Source organism: Camelus bactrianus, chromosome 3 (genome assembly GCF_048773025.1).
Source record: "Camelus bactrianus isolate YW-2024 breed Bactrian camel chromosome 3, ASM4877302v1, whole genome shotgun sequence".
Lineage (NCBI taxonomy): Eukaryota > Metazoa > Chordata > Mammalia > Artiodactyla > Camelidae > Camelus > Camelus bactrianus.
Window position 1 is genome coordinate 78,895,015 of NC_133541.1, and position 22,801 is coordinate 78,917,815.

General features: G+C 41.8%; 1 long non-coding RNA gene across 1 annotated transcript in view; it reads right to left on the reverse strand.

Annotated features, from left to right (window-relative positions):
• LOC123613279 (uncharacterized) overlaps positions 1-22,801 on the reverse strand; it is a 100,868-nt gene that overhangs the window by 25,627 nt on the left and 52,440 nt on the right. The window contains exons 4-6 of the long non-coding RNA XR_012505586.1: positions 21,267-21,350; positions 1,582-1,743; positions 1,348-1,471 (exon numbers count right to left, since the gene is read on the reverse strand). This is a non-coding gene — a long non-coding RNA (uncharacterized LOC123613279). The remainder of the gene's footprint in view (positions 1-1,347; positions 1,472-1,581; positions 1,744-21,266; positions 21,351-22,801) is intronic.

The window sequence follows — 22,801 nt, forward strand, 5'->3', positions numbered from 1 at the left end:
TTTGTTTCCAGTCTTTGTTTTTTAAAGTAAGATATCACTATTGTTTTTGTTAAAATGGTGTGTGCTTATTATAAAGAATGTATACACTGCAGAAAGCTACATATAAAGGTTAAAAACAACTTAGGTTGAACCATCCAGATATAACTAGAATTAACAGTAGAAGAGCATGATTTTAAATTTGCAAATGATGCAACCAACAAGGGCTTAATTTCCAAAATATACAAACAGCTCATACAACTCAATTACAAAAGCCCAAGTAACCCAATCAAAATTGGGCAGACAACCCAAAGAGAAGTTTCTCCAAAGAAGACATACAGATGGCTAATAGGCTAATAAAAAGATGCTCACTGTCACTAATTATTAGAGACATGCAAATCAAAACTACAATGAGGTATCACCTCACACCAGCCAGAACAGCCATCATTAAAAAGTCTACAAAAAACAAATGCTGGAGAGGATATGGATAATTTGGTGCAGCCACTTTGGAAAACAGTATGGAGATTCCTTAAAAAACTAAAGCTAGAGCTATAATATGATCAATCAATCCCACTTCTGGGCACATATCCAGAGAAAACTCTAATTTGAAAAGATACATGCATCCCAGTGTTCATATCAGCACTATCTACAATAGCCAAGACTTAGAAGCAATCTAAACATCCAATGACAGATGAATGAAAAAGGAAGAGGTGGTATATATACACAATGGAATAGTACTCAGCCATAAAAAAGAATGAAATAATGCTATTTGCAGCAACATGGATGGACCTAGAGATTACCATACTAAGTGAATTAAGTCAGACAGAAAAAGACAAATATCACATGAGAACACTTATATATGGAATCTAAAAAAATAATACAATGAACCTATTTCTAAAACAGAAACAGACTCATATACATAGAAAACAAACTTACAGTTACCAATGGGGAAAGGGGGTCGGGGAGGGATAAATTCAGAGTTTGGGATTTGTAGATACAAATTATTATATATAAAATAGATAACTAATAAGGTCCTACTGTATAGCACAGGGAACTATATTCAATATCCTGTAATATATGATAATAGAAAATATGAAAAAAATACATATGCATAACTGAATCACTATGCTGTACACCAGAAACAAACACAACATTGTAAATCAACTATATCTCAATAAAAAAATTTTTTTTTTAAAAAGAGCATGATTTTAAACATCTTTCTATATGTGTCTACAGATAGGTGCATAAGACATGGATGAATAGAGGGCTGGTTGGTTGACTGGATGGATGGAGAGCAAGAAAAGAGTATTTTCATAAAAATGTAATCATACTATTTATAGATAATGATTGTTATGCTATCTTTGACCTTACCTGGGTTCTACCTTCTCTTCTGGGATTTTGTTAATTGTTCTGTGCCAGGGTTTATCCTCTTCTTTTCGGTTTATATTCCATTCTTTTCAGTGGTTTGTAGGTTGGGTTTCCAAAGAAGCAGAACCTGAAGGAAGGAAATTAGTAGAGGTGGTTTATTTGAGATATGATCCCATGAAGCGCTGGTATGGGGTGAAAAAGTGAGGGAGGGCAGGGAAGGAAGGCAGTAAATCATACGCTTGGAGTCAGTTCCTTGGTGGGCAACCAGGGAGCCCTGGGAGACAGGACAGAACAGTATCGGAGTCAGCATCATTGATAGCAGAGGACTTGGACATTTACTTCTGGTTGTCAGTCACTGCTTGAGCTTTGCTGGGAGGAGGCAATAATTCCATGTGGGCTCTGCTGGTCAAAAACAGAAACAAAAACAAAACAAAACCCTCAGAAAGCTGCAGGAGCTTGGAGCTGGAAACCTGAAAAGCAGACAGGGGAACTGTGATGGCTGAGGGGCTGTGGTTTGGGCACCTGCAATGAGGACAGACACCTTTTGGTTTGGGATGGTTTCCCCAACTCAGCCTGGAACTCTGCAGACTTTTCATGCTTTCCAGAGAGAGTCAACACCATTGCCCCCTTCTCTATTTTATTCCTTTCTCTCCACACCCATTTTCACTAATCCTCAGTAAGAAGATGAAAGGGATATACATACACACTCAATATATTTCTCTCTGGATTTGGGAGTACTGGTGAGCATCCTAAGGATTCTGCTGACTGTCTTCTACACTTTCTGGGAGTGGCAGAAAACTCAGGCTAGGAGCTGAGTTTTCTGTATATCTAGCTTCTATGCTCTGTTATCGAAGCTGGTGCCCGTCTGCAGCCCTTTCTACTTTCATATCTCCAACTCCCCAGTTTCAAAAGCTTGTTGTCCTTGGGTTTAAAAATATATTCACAAATTCTTTGATATCCTCCTCCTAAACGGCAGAAGTGAATTCCCCTCCCTCTTGAGCATGGGCTGGACTGTTTTCTAACAAATAGAATACAGTGGAAGTGAAGATTTGTGATTAGGTCAAGTCAGGCATCCGAACTTTCTTCTTGCTCCCTCTCTCTCACTCAGCAGCTTGATGGAGAGCTCACATAATGATTCTGTGAACAGCCAGCAAGGACCTGAAGCCTCCAGACAGCAGCTGCATAAGTGACCCTCCAGCCCCAATTAAGCCTTTTCTAGAGGACCCAAAGTCAGAACCACCCAGCTAAGCTATTCCCAAATTCCCAACTCCCCAAAACTCAAAAGAAATGTCATTGTAAGCCACCAAGTTTTGGGGTCATTTGTTAAGCAGCAGTAGATAAATAATAGGATTGCATCAGGATTTTCCATTTCCTACTTTGGTTCTTTTTGGTCAATTTGAATTTGCTTTCCTTTTTTTATATGCATTTTAAATTCACCATACTAAAGACCTCTGGAGTTAACTCTTTGCCTTGAACATGCCATAATATGTTAAACTTTGCTTTTTACTCCTTTCTATTATATGTTAAGTCATAGGGGACCTAGGGAATCTTTTGTCAATTTATTTCTTGGACAACAGTGAAAAGGGAAGCTGTTCAGCATGTCTTTCCCCTTCACGTTTTATCCAGAAAGAGAACAAGGTGGGAGGTTAATGCTTTTGGTTGATAGAATTACTTTAACAAGTTCTAGACAAAGGAAGGCTTTGATGCCGTCTCCAAGAACCTCTTCGCTTTTTTCCACCTGCTTCTAAAACTCCTCTAGGATTCTCTGGATTGTTAGATCCCTCAGTCACCAGCACCGCGACTGTCCTCCCTCTGGTTCAAGCTGATTGGAAATGATCTTCCACATCACTAGGTACACAGTCTTAATTTTCTCTGTTTGAACTCTTTACAAAGTATTTTTCTCCTATAAAGTTCACATTGGCACTTCATCTTAGAAACACTGCATGTGGGGGAGGGTATAGCTCAAGTGGTAGAGCATGTGCTTAGCATGCATGAGGTCCTGGGTTCAATCCCCAGTACCTCCATTAATAAATAACAATAATAATTAAATACATCAACCTAATTACCCTCCCCCCCCCAAAAAAGAGAAATACTGCATGAAGGACATGGATCAAAGGGCAGAATCAGACAACCAGGGAGCTTATGACTTCAAGAAGATATCGAGGAGTCTCTTAACCCAGAAACTAAGTGAAACAGATATTCCACTTGAAGCAGCTCTTGCAACTCAGTTTTTATAACCTAAATCACTTTAAAATTAAAAAAGACTTCTATCTTGAAATGTAAGAATTAGAGAATAGGGGCTCAAGCCATACCTGATGACTTGAAAAAAAGTCTCCATTAGAAACGCAGAATCATACATGCTCTATGATACGAATCATGTGAAGAGTATGTGTCTGTGGATAAAGATTAGGAGAACGAAAGGAGCGTAAACAGTTATTCCTTTTAGGCTAGACATGATAGGGGTACTTTCTGAAACTGTAAAATCAAAATCTTTCCGGAAGAAAGAAATATAACTCCGTAAGCCTGGGTGGATTTCTGTAAACATACCAGGCTACAGAATTTTAAAAAGTAAATTGGGGCTATGAAGAAGAGAGAAAGAGACTGTTCTTTCATTCTGATTGAAGGGAGGCATCAGAGCTAAGGCTGCACCTGTACGGCAGAAAAAACTCTCTCCGCTTCCTTCCCTTTCCCATTCAGCAGACTCTCTGTAGTCTGCTTTTCTTCTCTCTTAATAGAAAATCTCCAAATTAGTTTACGATTGACTATTTTGTTTGAACAAAAATGATAATAAAACTTCTAAAAAAATGAAGTCTGGTAAGTCCCAATTTTAAAATCAAACTAACCAGGTGGCACCTCAGGGGCTGAGCCTGCTGTCACCTTTGGCTCTTAAGAAAGGATGACCTGCCTCTGCCTCCCACATTCGTGACGCTCTGAGTGTGGAAGTGACCTCAGGGAGGCAGCAAAGCAGGCTGTGGAGCAGTCTTACGACTGGAAAAAATAAGTACGCCTGCTCATTAGGTCTGTCTATAAAACTCTGATCTGTTATACCCCATTCATTAAATACGATAATAAGCACCCCAGGTCATATTACAGGTGAGCATGTGGCTAACTTTAAAAATGTGACTATCTCCAGAAAGAATTCTGTTTGGAGAACGGCCAGTTGCTGGGAAAGGTCAAACTGTTTCCATCTGCCCTGAGAGCTGCTGAACATCGATCTTTTATGCCAGGTCTTAGCATTGGGGGCAGCAAGGTCTTTGTCTTCCCTTGGCAAGCAGAGAGAGGATGGAGGTGTACATCAGGCAGGAGTCAGCAGATCTCTACCCAGAGGACCCAGCCCCGACCTTGGTACCTGGGTAGATGTTATCTTGCAGAAGGCCAGGCCTGTTTTTATTTTTGGTCTTTTTCATTTTTTGCCTATTTATTCATTTTTATCAGTCTATCTCCCTCCTCCAGAATGTAAGCTCCATGAGGGGAGGGAATGTTTGTTCATTGCTGTATCCCTGGCAGAGGGTCCTAGAAAGTGTTTTGGTCAGCGTGTCCAGGTTGGGTGGGGATGAAACTGGGGAAGGAGTCAGGAGTTGGAGGGGGCAAGCTCTGGATCAAAGACATTGGATGCATTCCAAAGACTGCCAGGGCTATGAGTCAGGAACTGTCATAAATAAAAGCCAAGGACATAGCTGAGGGTCTTGTTAAAATGTGGGTTCTGTAGGTTTGGAGTGAAGCCTGGGCTTCTGCATTCCCAACAAGCTCCAGGACAATGCTGATGCTTCTGGTCCCTGGACCACACAGGGAGGAGCAAGGTTCTAAATTCAGGTCTGCAGTCTACAACAGTGGAAACTTCCCTGAAGGAGTCTGGGTACACTGTATGGAGCGGGAGACAGGAGTGAAGACCTGGGCAGGGTGATGGCCATGGTGGGTCTGCAACAGCTCAGGGAGCCGCTGCCGTGCAGCTCCTGGCTTTGGGAGAGGTGAGGTCTTTCATCTTTTTAGAAATAACCTGTGGCTCGGTTTCTTATGTCCCATTTCATGCTGTGACCTGACTCCTCCTACAAGGGTCAAAATCGCTGTCTTTAAAAATGCAAGTGATTTTAGTGTCCAAACTTCTGGAACTCAGCTAAGCTATCAACCCATATCCCTTTTCATCTTCCACCCTTCATTTTTCATTTCCTTCTTACCAGTATCCATGTCTCTATTTTGTTATTCTTGTCTTTCTCAGATTTTAAGGTCCTTACCCTATTAGCACTAGATACTTATTTCTCAGATCAAATGTCTCCATGCTCCAGTGTCTGTGGGCATAGCTCTACCCTTTCTGAAAAATTCTCTAGAGATTCCACACTAGGAATCAGACTTTTGCTACCTGCAGGCCAGACTTCATCTCTGCAGTTACTTATTGGGGAAGAGATAGGCTGCTTTTCCCACATCAGTTTCAACAGAGGAGGGATTTGAGGGTAAGACCATGGTAGGTGGCTTTTATTAGATGGCTTTTATTTTCTCTATACTTAAAAACTTCTTTCCAACCATTCAATAATAAACATTTATTACTTTTATTGACAACTTTAAAAGATGGGATATTTATCATAAATATCCTTGGCCTCCTTTTATAAACCATTGTGGATCTATTATTTTATCTAAATCCTTTTTGAACTTATATATTTTACCTTTTTAACTTACTAAAGAATTTTGTAAAAAAAAAAAAAAAAAAGAACTTTGTAAATTGACCACCCATGATAAAATTGTGATGTCTTTGATTTATTAAAGACAAATTTCTAGGTTTGTCATTTTAGAGAATTATGTGTGCTATGCTTCTTTAGACAAACACTGAATATTAGTCATAATCCTCATAAAACTTGTGAATGAGCATAAAACATCTATGTACTGGTCTACTTATATTTTTGTGTCCCAATGTAAGTGGTAAAATGGATTGTTGCAGAGAGACTGATGCCCATTTGGCAGATGCTCACTGGGCAAGGCCACTCAAGAGGCTGTCTGACCTGGTGGCAGGGGCATGGGCCTTGGAGTGAGACCCGGGTTTGTGTTCTTACTTCTCACCTCCTTAGTCACTTTAGGCACAATTTTCACCATTATTGGCCATATTTTTCTCACCTGCAAAATGGAGATAACAACAGTACCTACCTCATAGGTTTAATCATATGATTGCTGTGAAGATTATATAATATAATCTACAAAATCTAGAGTGGAGGAAACTCTTCAAGATACATGACCCAGTTTCTGTGATAAATAAATTGAAAGAAAAATAAAGAAAGATGTTTTGGTTAGGGAGAGAGGAAGAAGGAGGGAGGAGAGAGAGAGAGAGAGAGATTGGAGGTGAATATACAACATATTTATTTAGCTTTATTTAGCATTGGTCCTGGTAATATTATTATTATTTGCCTTCCAAATTAAATAAATATTTACAACATCCTATTAAGTGCACTCCTAGGTCCTGTTGTAACTCAATGAACGTTATGTTGTCCTATAAGGCCACTCAAGGGTTGCACAGAGGATGACAGACCTCATTCTTAGTCCTGGCTTTGATGATTATTAGATACTACATCTCAGACAAATAATCTCTCCACTTCCCTATCTTCTCTGCCATAAAATTTGGATGCAAATAATGATACCTGCCTTATAAGGTTCTCATGAACATTCATTATACCTGATCTGTACAGTAATTATTGGCACCATACCCACCATCCAGGAAGTATTCAACAAGCAATGCTTCCCATCATTGTTACCATGACAGTGAACATCATCCCTGCTCTCAATAAGCTTATGATCCAATAGGGAAGATAAGACATGTCACAGAGAACTATAACTCAAGGCCCAGGGTGAGGATTTGCAAGAGATGGAAACATGCTGTGGGAATCACAGTGGGAGACAGAACAAACCATGGGAAACAATTTTGTTTCCTTCCTCAAGATGGAACAGGCTGGATGAAGAACCACTCCAGTCTCAGAGGCTGAACTCCTTCCTCTCTAGCTCACTTACTTCTGCTTTCAGAGGAGAGGTTTGGACAGAGGGGATGCAAAATTAGGAGGTTCATGTCTGGACCATGGACATTTTAAAAGGGTGTCTCTTCAGAGTGCAGGAGCTGCAACCTCTGGGTGCCCAGTCCTCTCTTCCGAGAACCACCAGGGATGGTGCTGTGGGTACAAACTTGAAACATTTCAGACGTTTTGTGCAGGGTGTGTTGGGTTCTGACACCATTTGTGTGCAGGGTGTGTTGGGTTCTGACACCATTAACACTCTCCCAGTTCAGTACTTTCAAGTTACTGCCAAGCAGCAACCAATGGAAGGAAGCCTGGGAGGAGAAGGGAGCTGAGACTGAGATGAAGGGGACAGAAAAATAAAGCTCACTTGCACAGAGAGAACACTAGCATCTGGAAAAAGGTGGGTCCCTATATGAGTGGCCAGGGGACCTGTTTGGAAGCAGAGACTTGAAGCTGCACAGGAAGTTCTCTGAAGTCCCCCATCCTCTTTGCCCTCCCATCTTATATTTCACAGGTAGCCTTGGTGTGCTGTGCACAGTGCTCAGAGCACTAGGGCTGAGATGTAGTGAGGTGAAAGGGAGGAGCCTGAACTTAAGTCAAAAGATCGAGTCCTGGCTCCACCACTAATTGAATGACCTTGGACAAGTTGCATAACCACACTGCCTTGTGATTTCCTCAACCATAAAACAGGTTTAATAAGACCTGCCCTGAGTACCTCATGAGAGTCTTGTGACATCTGAGTTAATGTGTATGAAACATGAGTTATTATATCAGTGACTTTGTTCCCTTTGCCCTTGACTTTGGATACGTCTTAAGTGTCTTGAAACAAATAAATCACTAAAGTTAAGTGTTTCTACTGCTGGCTTTGACCAGGACATATAGACAAGTGGCTTGTTTTTGTAAAGGTTATTTACATTTAGAATATTTTAAAAGTTTACTTCATTTATTTCTCCCCTCAGGGAAATCTCTGTTCTCTGCATGACAGAACCCTTACTCATCTTTTAAAAATTCTACATAAATACTGTAATCACTTTTAAGTCACTGGTATGAAAAGCAGGTTTCTTCAAGACTCTGTCATTTGCTGTAAAGGGTAAAAGATGACCTTGTCTGAAATACAGGATGTAATTATTTCAGGTTCTGGAAAAAACTGTCCTTTGAACAGTCCATGCCTCTCCTTTGCGTGTTTCTTTTAAAAGAACTGCAAGCTCTAGTGAGGAAGATGCCACAAAAATAGAAATGCCAATCTCTAAAGATCTCAAGGCACTTTCAGAATGATAAATAATTAATTTTCACAGCATCCCTGATATGATTAATCTTATTTTAGAGATGAAGCAAGGGAGGCCAACAGAAGTTAAGGGACCTGCCCAAGGTTACAAGCAGCCACGTCTGGAATAGAAGCCAGCCTGGAACTCAGGGCTTTTTCTGACAGACAGGCTCAGTTTAGTACATTTACTGAGCATGAACTACGTCCTGGGTTCTGTGGGGGCCTTATCATCTTGAAGCTCATGATCTAGTGGGAAAACACACACACACACTCCCAATATAAAGCAAACAGCAGGGAATACTATACTTCAATATCAAAATGTTAATTAAAGTCGAAGAGGAAAAGATTAATTCTGACTCAGGCAGAGGAGGAATCTGGGAATGTCTTTATAGAGGAGATGGGATTCCACCCATGGCTAGGAGAATGGGTTGGGCATTGATAGGAGATCACAGGAGGGGGACACAAAAGGACATCACTCCAGGCAAGCTATTCAGGTTTGAGTCAATAACCAGGGTTTGGTAAGCAAAGGAGACATTCTTACAAAATGGCAAGTAGAACTGGGGTATATGCAGAGTAGGGATCAGATTGCCAAGGATCTTGAATTCTAAATTGAAGAGGCTGCATTTTGTTAGCCATGATGAGCCAGGAGTGGCTTTTGTGAAGGGAAGATATAAGATATCTGTTCTAATAGGAAGGTTACTATGGCACCAATACATAGAATCAATTAGAAGAAAGACAAACAATAGGCAGGAAACCAATAATTCATTAATTCTTCCCATGATTGAGCAAATATTTGTGGCCTACTTTATTATTATTTTGTGCCAGCTATAATGCTGGGTACTAGGGATACCAATACAGAAGAGACACAGCCCCTGCTGCTGAAGTGAACCAGTGCTTACAGAATAGGCCAACAAAGGCTGGGAGTGTAGGAATAGAGTGGCTTGGAGGCAAGGACAGGGGCACCTAAATGAGGGAAGACTTCCTGGAGGAGGTTTTACTATAGCTGAGTCTAAAAAATGGTAGGTGAATGAAGCATGGAAGCACATTCCAGGCACATGGGTGGTATGAATCAGCACAAGATGTCCAGGGAACAAGGGGCTCCAGGTGACTGGGGTCAAAGTTGTGTGTGATGCTAAGGGAGGAGAGAGCTGAGAGAGGAAGCCGGAATGGTCAGCGAAGCTGGAGCATGAGAGGTTATGTGTACTAGTTAAGGGAATGAACTTCATCCTGAGAGCTTCTGAAGGACTTCAAAGTAGAGGAGGGACTGTATCAGACCAGTTAAGTGTTATTAAAATCATTCTGATGAGAGATAGTAAGGGCCTGACTTAGGCACTGTGGCAGGCAGTGAAACTAGAGTAGACTTTATATAATTTGGAATAGAAACTTCAGACAGAATGGGATTAAAAATCAAGGTGAGGTATAAGTCAGGCAGAGAAAGACAAATATTTTATCACTTCTATGTGGAATCTAAAAAATAATATGAATGAATTTATATACAAAGCAGAAACAGACTCATAGACACAGAAGGCAAACTGTGGCTACCAAAGGGGAGAGGGAGGAGGGCAGACACAAATTGGGAGTATGGGATTAACAGATACACACTATTATACATAAAATAGATAAATAACAAAGATTTACTGTATAGCATGAAGAATTATATTCAATATCCTGTAATAACCTCTAATGGAATATAATCTGAAAAAATATATATAACTGAATCATTTTGCAGTACACGTGAAACTAACACAATATCATAAAGCAACTATACTTCAATAAAAAAGGGAAAAAAATCAAGGTGAGGTAAAAGGTGGAATTATGGATGGATACCAAGGGTTCTGGGATTTTAAAGAGAATAATGTGAAGTGTGGAATATAGTGGCAGTAAAGAGCAGGACCTGCACTGAGGAGAGCATTCCAAGTAAGGGCAGGTGGAAAGAAGCAAGATCAACTTTCATAATTATAAAGAGAAAGGTCTGCATTGGTGGAGAAGTTGTTTTATCATATGGATGGTAGTATTGTTGGGTTGGCTTATAGAAGACTTTAAAAGGAGGAAGTCTAGATGAAATAAGCAAGAAAGTGACACTCAGAACTTTTGAACAGAGGAAGGATCTAATAAAAATTATATAACTCAAGGGAGTTATGGGGAGGCCAACTGTTGAAGGAAGGTACTTGGGTGACTTAGGGGTTGGAGAGCGTCTCTGATTATCCTCAAAATCTGGCTGCAAGATGTGGATCCTTTCAATTTCTCTAATTTCACAATCATATCTTCTCAGGGGACAGCCATGAAATGCATCTTTTTTTCCCCACGACAGATATAGTCTTAGAGTATTAGCCATCACTGGCTAATCTAAATTGAAGAGAAGGACTGCTTCTGGAAAGCTAACCTCCTATGGCATTGAGCACTCCACTTCAGTGAAGAAAGGCCTGTGTAGCTCAGTGAATTTTTCCTGAGACCGGTCTGTGTATCCCTGATGAGTTACTGTGTACAGAGATCAAGAGTGTGGCAATTTTAAATCTCAGTGATCATAGCAAGACTCAACAGCCAAACAAAGAAAGCTAGAGGCTATATAAAAGAGCAGCAATTTGACATAAATTGCAGCAATATTTTTTTGGATTTGTCTCCTAAAGTAAACGAAATAAAAGTAAAAATAAACAAATGGGACCTAATTAAACTTAAAAGCTTTTGCACGGCAAAGAAAACCATCAACAAAACTAAAGACAACTTACTGACTTAGAGAAAATATTTGCCAATGATATGACCGATAAGGGATTAATTGCCAACATATACAAATAGTTCACACAACTCAACATCAAAAAAAAAAAAAAAATGACCAGATAAAAAAAATGGACAGAAGAACTGAATAGACATTTTTCTGAAGAGGAAATGCAGATAGCTCTCAGGCACATGAAAAGATGCTCAACATCGCTGATCATCAGGAAAATGCAAATCAAAACCACAATGAGGTATCACTTCACACCTGTCAGAATGGTTATCAACAAAAAGTCTACAAATAACAAATGTTGGAAAGGATGTGGAGAAAAGAGAACCCATATACACTGTTGGTGGGAATGTAAATTGGTGCAGCTACTGTGGAAAACAGTATGGAGGTTCCTCAAGAAACTTAAAAGTCAGAACTACCATATGACCCAGCAATTCCATCCCTGGGTATATATCCAAAAAACCATGAACACTAATTTGAAAAGACACATGCACCCCAATGGTCATAGCAGCATTATTTACAATAGCCAAGATGTGGAAACAATGTAAGTGTCCATCAACAGATGAATGGATAAAAAAGATGTATGTATGTATATATGTACACATACACATACACAGTGGAATACTACTCAGCCATAAAAAGGACAAAATGTTGCCATTTGCAGCAGCATGGATGGACTTGAAGGGCACTATGCTAATTGAAATAAGTCAGACAGAGAAAGATAAATACTATATGATACCACTTATATATGGAATCTAAAAAATATAACAAATATAAAATAAAAAATATAACAGTGTATATAACATCAAAAAAAGCAGACTCACAGATATAGAGAACATACTCATGGGCTACCAGTGGGGGAAAGGGCAAAATAGAGGTTGGGGAGTGGGAGGTTCAAACAATTGGGTATAAGACAGGCTCAAGGAAATATTATATAACACAGGAAATACAGCCAAGATTTTGTAGTAACTGTAAACGGAAAGTAACCTTGAAAACTGTATTAAAAAATTTTAAAAGAGGAAAGCAGTGAGTAAGAGAAATACAGAAAGTTGAGAGTTTAGAAGGTGAGTACGTTTATATATCTGTGAAGTGGAGAGCTTGGAAAGGTAGGCCTAGGATGGTGAGATTCTTGAATCATGGCTACGACTTGAAGAAAGAATAATATACCTGTTATGGGCTGAATTGTATCCCCACAAATTTCATGTCAATGTCTTAACCCCCAGGCACCTCAGAATTCAACTGTTTTGGAGACAGGGTCTTTAAAGAGGTAACTAAGGTTAAATGAGGTCATGAGGGTGGGCCCTAATCCAATATGACTGATGCCCTTTTAAGAAGGAGTTAGGACACATACGCACACAGAGGGAAGACCGTGTGAAGACAAGGATGAAGACGACCACCTACAAGCCAAGGAGAGGCCTCAGAATAAAAACAACTTTGTTGACACCTTGAGCTTGTACTGCTAACCTCCAGAGTGGTTTGAATGTTTGCCGTTGAATTCATCCAGTCTGTATTTGTTATGGCAGCCCTAGAAAATTAATACATTACTCCAGAAAACTATTATAATAGCTTCCTCAGGGCTGGAAGAACTCAAGGACTCAGACCACAGCCAGAAGTACAGTGGACTAGAAAAGGAATATAGACTCAGAAGAGAAGACACCAGGGCAGAGGCGCACAGATCTCAGGATATCTGAGTGAGACGTCTCCCAGTCCACACAAAGAATGTAGTTTCTGCCTTGAGTCAGTCTGCTAGTTTTCAGGAGTCCCTTTGCTGCACTTGAGATGCCTGGCCCGAGAGTGTGTGCCTTTTGTGATTTACTGCTGATGAAAGACAGGAGAGATGATGCCAGTTCTGTATCCTCAGATTATCCCACTTCTGAGCAGAATTCAGAAGAGTTGACCACCCCTTCCTTCTTGAAACACTCTCCTCTCTTGGATTGTGTGATACCACAAGTCTCCTATCCAAATGCATACTTAATGTTTTCCACTTGGATGTCACACAGACATCTCATATTTTGGGACATTCCTGATTTTCCTGCTCAGTCTTGTTCCTTCACCCATCCTTCCATTCTCGGTTAAATGTTATCACCATCTACTCAGTTGCTCAAGCTAAGTCATCCCTGATCTCTTCCTTTCTCTAACCCAATCCATCACAAGTGCAGACCGTTCTACTTTTAAACTATATCCCAACCTGTTTATCTCTTTTTATCACCTCTCCCAACATTCCAGTACAGGCTGCCATCTTCTGTTGCCTAGACTAATGTTAGAGCCTCCTGTTTTGTACAACTGCTACAAAACATGCAGTATAACATTCTCAACTCTGCACAGTCTGCCCCCATCCTACAACTGCAGCCTCATCCTGCTTTACTCTCCTCCTTGCTCACTCCCTTTCAGATCTTTCTTCAGTTCCCCTAATGTGTGTGTAACCTAGATCAAGCTCCTTTGAAGTGACTTAGGGGCAAACTGGAAGTAGGCGGCAGGTTGGTGATCCAAAAGGAGTGAGGTGATGAGAAGAATAAGAAAGAAAAGAAGGGGAAAAGCAAGGAGTACATTTTTAGAGATTGCTGTCATGGGCAACAGGGCTCCCTTTTGCTGAGACCTCCTAAGAAGTATATAAAATGCCTCCCAGAGATGTTAACCTGAAGGAGGGGAGGACATCTGTCTGCCAGCTCCTGTGTCCCACAGTTGAGGGTTGCCTGGCAGAGGTAGGGGGGCAGCATTAATATCCCAGCATTTCTGGGCTGCACCATTATCAGAGAAAGCAGAAAGATGCTCAGATAGATGCTCACTGGGTGACTGTCACCAGAGCTGAGTTTGTGCTGTCAGGGACTGTCCACCACAGCTGTGGCTGAAACAGAGGAGAGCTGGGGGGATGTAACGTTGGGCACCAGAGGTGTTTCCTACTCCAAGCTCTTTCTTGCATTGGTGACTTTGTACATGCTGTTCCCTCAGCTGGCCTTCTCTTCCTCCCTCCTCTGTGAGCAGCTGGATCCCTTTCACAGCCTTAGGTCTCAACTTAAATATCATTTCTTCAGAGATGTCTTCCCTGATCTCCTAGTCTACATAACACATCCTGTGGTAGTCTCTCTCATAGCACCTTCAGTGCACATGCCAGGAGCTGTGATTCTATTTTTGTGTGTTCCATGTTGTATCTGTCATTCACACAGGACTGTAGCTCTCTGACATTCTTGTCCATTTCGGCACACCTAGTGCCTGGCAGTCTACCTGGCACATAGTAGGTGCACAACTGATGAATGTATGAAGAAAAATGATAAACCTAAATAGGTAGCCCAGAAGCCTTTCTCAAGTCTTTCTTTTGGCAGTAAATGCAGGGAGTCCAGTTCTCCATCAAGCCTGCATCACTGCTGGAAGAGCTGAGGTTTCCTGGGCAACAGGTGGACAACAGTGTGGGGAAATTTAAGGGCAACAGAGAAACAGGGAAGGATTCAACAAACGTTTGTGGAACTGCCACTGTGGGACAAGCCCTGCTTAGGTGAAGGGGATAGAAAACTTATGAAGACACAGTACCTGCTCTCACAGGGTGCTCCTGGGAGTCACAGGACCATATAAGTGGTGAAGTGATTGGAAGAGAGTAAATACTAGGCAACGTGAGGCCGTAGGATGATGAAAGATGAAACTAGATGGTTCTAAGGAGCCTTCCAGCCTTTTCATCTAAGGTATTCATAACTAAGTAAGGCCAGGAACAGGGTGGGGTAAAGATCTGAAGGAGATTATTAAACTATTTAAACTCAAGGGGTGCTTGAAAATAGTTCTGCTTACAACTCTCAAGGGCTGCCCAGCCCATGGAAGATGGTTTCACATACAGAGCACAGCTGTGCCACTGCCAAGCCGGGGGGAGAATCTTGGTTCCACGTCACTTTCTCTGAGGTAAATGAGTAGTCATGCGGGATTAAATCAGGCATACTTTCTTTAGTCTAAACTTTCATGGTTTAATACATTTTGTGTGTGTGTGGCAACAGCCAAAAATGAGTGGTAATACTGAATAAAATTTGACATAATTTATCTCTAAACTTGCAACTCAAAAAGCACATTTTTATATTAAAGCTATTCTGTGGTAACACTTGCTTTAACTGTGTATCTACTAGTGCAGGAGCTGAGTGTGAGAAAGACCCTGAGAAATGTATCCCCTCATCGTGGCCCCAGGTCTTGGAAAGACTCTCCTAAACCAGCTGCTCAGTGTAGACACTCCATTCATCCTCAAGTGTCCAGAACTTCTCAGGAATTCAAAAAGACAACATTCTGGAGGCGCTGGCAGGTCCAGAAGGGCAGTGGAATGAGCCAGGGTCTGGGACTTAGGAGACCAGGTTTCTCACGGGGCTCTGTCACTGCCTGGCTGGGCAGCACTGAGCACCAACTCCTCTGGTCTCAGTCGCCCCAGCTATGAAGTGTGGTCTGGCTTTTCAGATCTAAACACACAGGGAAAACACGAGAGGAAGTACACTGTATTTAGGTCTTAGAGCCAGACTGTGTGGATTCAAATTCTTGCAAATTAAAGCCACTTACTAGCTGTGTGACTTTGGGTAAATTACTCATCTCTCTGCCTATCTTCTCATCTTTAAAATGGAGTACTGTTAGTTTCTGTGTCATAGGACAATTGTGAGGATAAATTGACTTCCTATGCATGAAAAACACCAAGAAAGCACAATGTAAGTTTTTGCTAATGTTGCTCCTTGTAGCAGTTTGTAACAGAAAACCCTGGATGTAGCCTAAATACCCATCACTAGGGGACCAGTTACATAGACTGTCAAAGAATGAGGTACAGCTCTGTATGTTCTTATTGAAGATCTCCAAGTTACTGGTTAATTGAAAAAAGCAAGGCACGAACCAGGGAAGAGTCTGCTTCCATTGGCATGAGTTTATTTTTGAAGGACAGACATAGAATGGGGTTAGTGTGTACAAAGTATTTCTAAAAGGACAGAGACTCTTAGCTGTAGTTGTATCTCTGGAGGAGACTGGGTGGGGACAGGTTAAGAGAGACTTAACTTTCTATTTATGCGCTTCTACTTGAATTTGTTGCCATGTGCATGAGTGTATTTTTCAAGAAATGAGCTAGTTAAAAACAAAACAAAAATGACAATGCTTGCTTTTGTCTGTCTCAGAAGACTATTTTGAGAAAACAGTGTGAGATAATGTGTCTGAAAGTGAGGTGAAAACTGGAAAATGCTATGCCAATGTGATGCATTATTAAAATAAGAGTGTTTGACCTACAAGATCTAGAAGCCCTAAATGTATATGGTTGCTGAAGTAAATCAGTGTGGCTTTAGAGTATTTGCCTAACGATGGTAATTTTAACAATAATATTAACAGTAGCACCTATTTATGACAGCAAGTAGTACTGGGGTATTAGCAGCACCATTAAAGTCGTAGCACCGGGGCCCAATGAAAAAAAGCTTCTCTTCTAGAGATTAATTTGTTTTCCATTTAAATAAAGGGTAACGGTCTCGCCCCCAGATTTTTTGCTTTGGAGTTCTAATTATTTTGCAGCTTTGTAAAATTAAATCCAATGTTAAAATTTCCAGTGTTTTAAGAATTTTCTCCTTCCTTCCAAGAGGAGGAAAATGTTAAGAAAATGTTCCTAAAATAGATTCCCTGCGTCTTTCGATAGACATTCCACTGGTGAAAAATATTCATCTGAATGGAAACTTAAAAAAAATAAAATCAATATGAAATTTAAAGTCAAGTTAATTTCAAAGGTGAGGATTATGTATATATGTGTTTTGAAACCAGGCCCAGAGAAGAGAAACCAGGTGGGGATGAAAGTGATGACAAACCCTCCTTTCCCCTCTCCCTTGTTTCCCACAAGCTGGAAACTTTGAGTCAACCTTAAGGAAACATAGAGTTCCTGCCTGTGGCTCAGTTGTGAAAAAGGCGGTTCTGTAATTGTGTATAAGTTTGATTCCACACAGCATACATGAGAACCATTCTCAAGACTTCTCTGCTCTGGGGTTTGTGAGTCTGGACACACAGCTTCAGGTTACCTGCTTTCCAGGCACAGCCCTCTTGGCAGCAGCCCCTAGACGTGACCTAGAATGCAAAACCCCTCTGGGGTTTCTCTTCCCTGTGCAATTTTGCAAGCAGGCTATCTCAGCTCACTCACCATCTCCCAGTATTTCTGGTTTCTCGTTTCTAAGCACCCCCTGGGGTCCCTGACAAATCAGTTTCCATCTCTGCAGTCACAGACCTGGATCGGAAAGCTGCAGTGGCTTTGTGTACATGGCTGGTCCCATCCAGCCCAACAGTTTCAAGTCCCAGGGGCCATCCGTTTCGAGCCGTGCTGGCTTGCTGCCTCTTCCTGACTCCCTCCCACATCCTGGACAAATGGAAGTGCATTTGGGACGACGCCATTTTCCTCCCCACTTCAACTCTCTAAACTGGACTGAAAAGAGCTGCTTTCCCCCAACAGGGGACTCTGCCTGTCATCCTGATTTCTTCTGTTGTCTGGAGAGCAAAATGCAGAAATGTTGACATTGCACCACTCTTTCCCGTTTCTCTCAGAAAAGCCCTCTTCCACGCAGTGGCTGGTGGGTGCAGTGACTCGGGGCTCCTCGCTGCTCTGGGCAGCTTCTCACCTCTCTGGGCAGCTTCTCACCTCTCTGCTGAGGCCACAACTGTGGGGCCAACTGACATCCTTTAAGGTCCAACGACCCCCATTTCTGGGCTCTCGGATGTCTACTTGTGAGCCCTCAACAAATAAAGTACATTCTTTACTGGGCATGTTTCCCCTAACAAACTAATAGCCCTAGGGAATGCCTAATCTCGCAATAGCTCAGGCTGGCTTGTTTCAGACCATATCTCCACCTTATCAGAGTCATATGTCCCACTGCCCCTTCACAGACCCTAATTTCTTACCTCACCTACAACCAATCAGGGACTTGCGCACAAGTCAATCAGGCACCTTGTGATCCGACCTTATGAAAGACCCCCAAACCAGCCCTCGGTGCTCATGCAGGTACCTCTTGTCGGTGTGGCCCACTGTTGTCTATTGCAGTGTAACTATGAAACTTTTCCTTGTTCTTAAACTTTCCTTGGCCTCTGGTAAATTCTTTTACCAACCTGCATCACCAACCCACGACTGAGTTATGTCCCACAACACCATTTCTGCCGGCTGAGCTGCACGTTGCAGAAATCTCATCTCTCTCCAGATTTGGAGAGAAAGATTTGGATGCTTGAAATCAGATTATAAAGCATTCCTTTTCCCCAGGGACATAGGAATTCAACCACATGATTCCTGCTAGTGTTCTGGAAAAGGTGGCTGTAAGAGAGGAGAGCTCTTGGAATGATGCTGTGTTCCTAGGCACACAGACCACCTCCCTGGAGGTCCAAGAGGATGCCTTCACCATGGTTGCCTGAAGACCAAGAATGGAAACAAAGAAACCTCTGCCCTGGAATAACAATCGGCCATCAAGCTCTGATTTCCCCCATCTCCTACAGCCCCCCAAACCACTGCCCTGGCCCTCCAATCCAGAGCAGACATTCCTGCAGCCTGGATAGCTGGGCAAGGAGACTGCTGATGAGCAGTGACAGGCAGCAGGGGACAAAGCTCTCAAGTTTAGTTCCTTTGTCTACTTTTTGTATGCAAACTGTGGACCAATTGCAAAAATGTATAACAAGGTCCACACTGAGGCTTTGTGATCACTGAGATAATAGTTGATAGTGTTCTCCAGCATCAGACACTGTCTTACGTTTGTTAATAGTAAGTCATTTAATCATTAAAATAACCCTTGGAAGTGGTTGATTTTATTATTATCCTCATTTTATAGTTGTAGAAACTGAAACTTGGAAAGGTTAAGCAACTCATATAGGATCACACATTCAGTAAGTTACCCAAGCACAATTCAAACCCAAGTATTCTACTGCAGCGTCTGTAATGGGAACCACCACAGTGTTCACCTTTCCCAGGGAGTTTTGGTTCACAGATCTCTAAGGTTCCTGATCTTCGTCTATGCGATAGACATGTGCGTAGTTTGGAAGCAAAAGAGGCTACTCCTGGCCTTATGAAAGGCTGCTGACCAGAAGAACCCAATGTGTGGAAGGGTTGAGATAAAGCTTGGTATTGACTTGAAAATGAAATGAAATGAAATAGAAGACAAACAGAAAATACTGAGTAGGAAAGGAAGACGAAAAGGAGAGAAGAGAGGGCAGGAAAAGCAAGCTTGCTTCATTTATTCATTCATTCAGTTAATAAACGAGTGTCTCCCACGTGTCAGGCAGTGCACCAGACATGAGGAACCAATGGTTAGCAAAAAAGGAAGACAACATTTTTGTCACTGGGGAACTTGTAGTCTCATGGGGGAGAGTGACCTTCATCAAGTAACTACATATGTAAATCTCACATGGTAACTTCTATTCAGTGCTATGAAGGAAAATGTCTTGAGGCTCAAAATGGCATAATAGGGGACCTGGCCTAGTCTATCTCCTGGGTGAAATGTGTAGGCAGAGGTGTAGTGCATTGTCCTTTTCAGGGAAAGGTGAGGTTGAAGCTGATATTCTTGATTGAATAAATCTTACAGACGTGATAGTCATCTTAGTTTTTCATTAGAGGAGGTTTGAAAAGGAACCACAGTGTATATGATTTTTTGCCTTTAACTCTCCCCAATCTGTTCTAATTTTAACTTCATTTCTTCCAATTCAGTGCCCCTTTCCTTACACTTTGTCTCCTAAATCACTATGCTTCCTCTTCAGTAATAGGTTCTCATTGCAATTGTCTACCGAAGTACTCATTTGTCAACGATGATGCTGTCACTCCTTCGGCTTCGCAAAAACATCTGGGAGCCAGTTGGCTAACTTCAGTTTCCCTTCAGCCTTCAGTTTACCCCCAGAAGTTTTACCCGAACTCAAGCTTCTAATATTCTTCTTTGTTTATTAAACTCATTCTCTCTTTAGATTATCTGTAGGCTCTTTCGGCATTATCTTTCTCATCATACACAGAGTATATAGTTCCTTACAGAGAGAAGAGGACACAGTAAGTCCTATTTCTTCTATTCTCCTTTCATTCCATATAGGAAAGACTGGAACACTCTAAATTCTAAGATAATGATGCAAAGCAACTAACTATATGGCAATCTGGAATATCTTACGTCATAGGCAATACTGAATTTGTGTATCCAAGGCAATATTGACTTTCAAATTGTTTTGTTAGAGGTCAAAAAATCTGATTATCTTATAGAACTTTAGCCATTAGGAGTTATATTTAGTTGAAAATTGAAAGAACGATTGTTATTTTTACCACGACTGCACTGTAACTATTCTTTGCCAAAGTTATTCTTCATATGGACGTTGAGTGGAGGCCAAAGTGGTGGCTCATTGCCTCCTGACAGGTTTCTAGTGTTTGGATTTTGGGATTTACAGCCTCCTTGGGAGTCAGCAGGCACCAAGGGAAAAACACACATACTCAAAACATATTCCCATTTCTCCCTTCCTATAGAACTCCTGCACATGACCAGGGCATAAAAACAGACACTGAAGCTGAAGGTGCATGTTTATCATTTCCCTGCAGGACACCTTGGAGGCTCTGGCAAGACCCCTGGTGCAGGAACCTCCTCACTGCCAGGTGCTGAGCCCACTCCTCTTGAAACACAAAAGGTCATCAGATGTCTTGCTTTCAAAATGATGTGTTTCTCTCATTTCTGAAAATGTTTCCTCACCAGAGGTGAGCTGAGACTCTTTCTAGAATTTCCTGCTCTAAGCACTTGAAAGGCACCCTGGGTAACTGTCCTGATCCCTTTCAACCTGAGCTTTCACTTTTGGTGATGGCCTCAGCCTCCCTATACCATCTCCCAGGATAGTCTTGCAACGGTTTCATTATCGAGAAATGTCAAGTGGAAACCACTATTCAGACAGAAAGCAATACTTTCCTAAGGGTATAAGTCAAAGTAAGTACTGTGCATTCTGTCATTCATATAGGCACCATCAATTGAGCAGCACTACTCACCCGTTGGGGCTGAGGCGGGGGCGGGGGCACATACGGTGTGGTGAGCAGAACAGCCCCGGGCTCTGTCCTACTGGAGCACACCATCTGCCAGGGGAGAGAGAGACTGATCACAATGGTCCCATAAATAGCTGATTACAACTGTGAAAAGTGCTGAGTGAAAGGCAGGAAGCCAGGAGACCAGAGGTGGGTTGGGAGGGTCCACGGTCAGCTGAGATCTGAAGGACATGGCCCTACTTGTGCCTTGCATTTGGCTGACTCCTGCCTTTGTCCCTGCGGTCTGCTCTGGAATGTGGACACCGAGTGGGGCAAGGCCTTCGGGGGAGTAACTTATCCACGGAGGCTGGTGTAGGTCTTTGCTTTGCACTTGGTAGATGATGACGCCTGGTCAGCCTCTTGTACCTTTTGGAACCAGAGGCTGAGCTTTCAGAATATTTGTAAATCTTCTTTGGCAGCATTTAAATGATTTCAACAGGGGGTTTGATTAGGAAGTATAACTAACAGTCATTACACTTAACCAAGATTTTAAACACATCATCTCACCTGGTCCTCATGCCTGCCCCAGAGGTATTCTTTTTATCCTGCCCATTTTTTAAGGTAGAAGTAGACAAAATTGGTGTTTCAGCTACTCAACCCTTCACTTCCCTTACAGTAACACTTAATATACTTTATTGTCATGACTTATTTGATTGCATCTTTCCTCACAAGACCTTAAGCTTTATGAAGGCAGCTATAATCACCACTATACCCCAAGAACCTAGTAAGTACCAGTACACAGAAATAATTATTTGGTGAAAAAATAAATAAGTGAATGAATTGTTACAAAGAAAAGCTGTGTTCTGGAGGAAGAAAAAGACACTGAACTAATTTTCCAGTGGCATGTAACTGAACAAGACGACTTTGTCCCAGATGGGCTGGAATTCAAGGCAACAATAAATGTAAGTGCCAACCCAGTTTTTCACATGCCTGAACTGAAAATCTGTAAGAGACATGTGAAAACACAGAACACTTATCTTAAGCCTCTCCCACAAAACTACTACCTCCACCTCTGACTGTTGTCAGCCCTGCTGCCAAGAGACACAATGAGAACTCCCTCCCCCACTCCCATTTCCTGTTCTGCTTCACGTCAAGAAAATCTCTGAGTACGGCTGTTGTACATGTCGGAGCTGAGAACGGAAGTTCTGTATGGCTGTTTTAGAAACATGACTTCATCAGGACAGAGGTAAAGTCGGAGCAGTATTAGCAGTATTAGCCACATTCCCCACCTCCCTTCTCCTTCCTCTTTTGATAGAAAGAGAACTCCCTCCACCCTCAGCTATTCGGTTGTTGTGTATAATCCAATGTCCTGCTTGTCTGCAGTGCCTCCCCTGGCTTCTCCACTGGCTGGGGGAAGATATTCAGACCAGAAGAATCAGCAAATAGGAAGACTTCAGGGGTCATTTGATTATACTGACTAGACAGGGGCATATTCACTGTTCCATGCTTTTGCTCCTGGATCCAAATCAGAGTAAAGGTAATTTGAGAGTCGGACCCATACC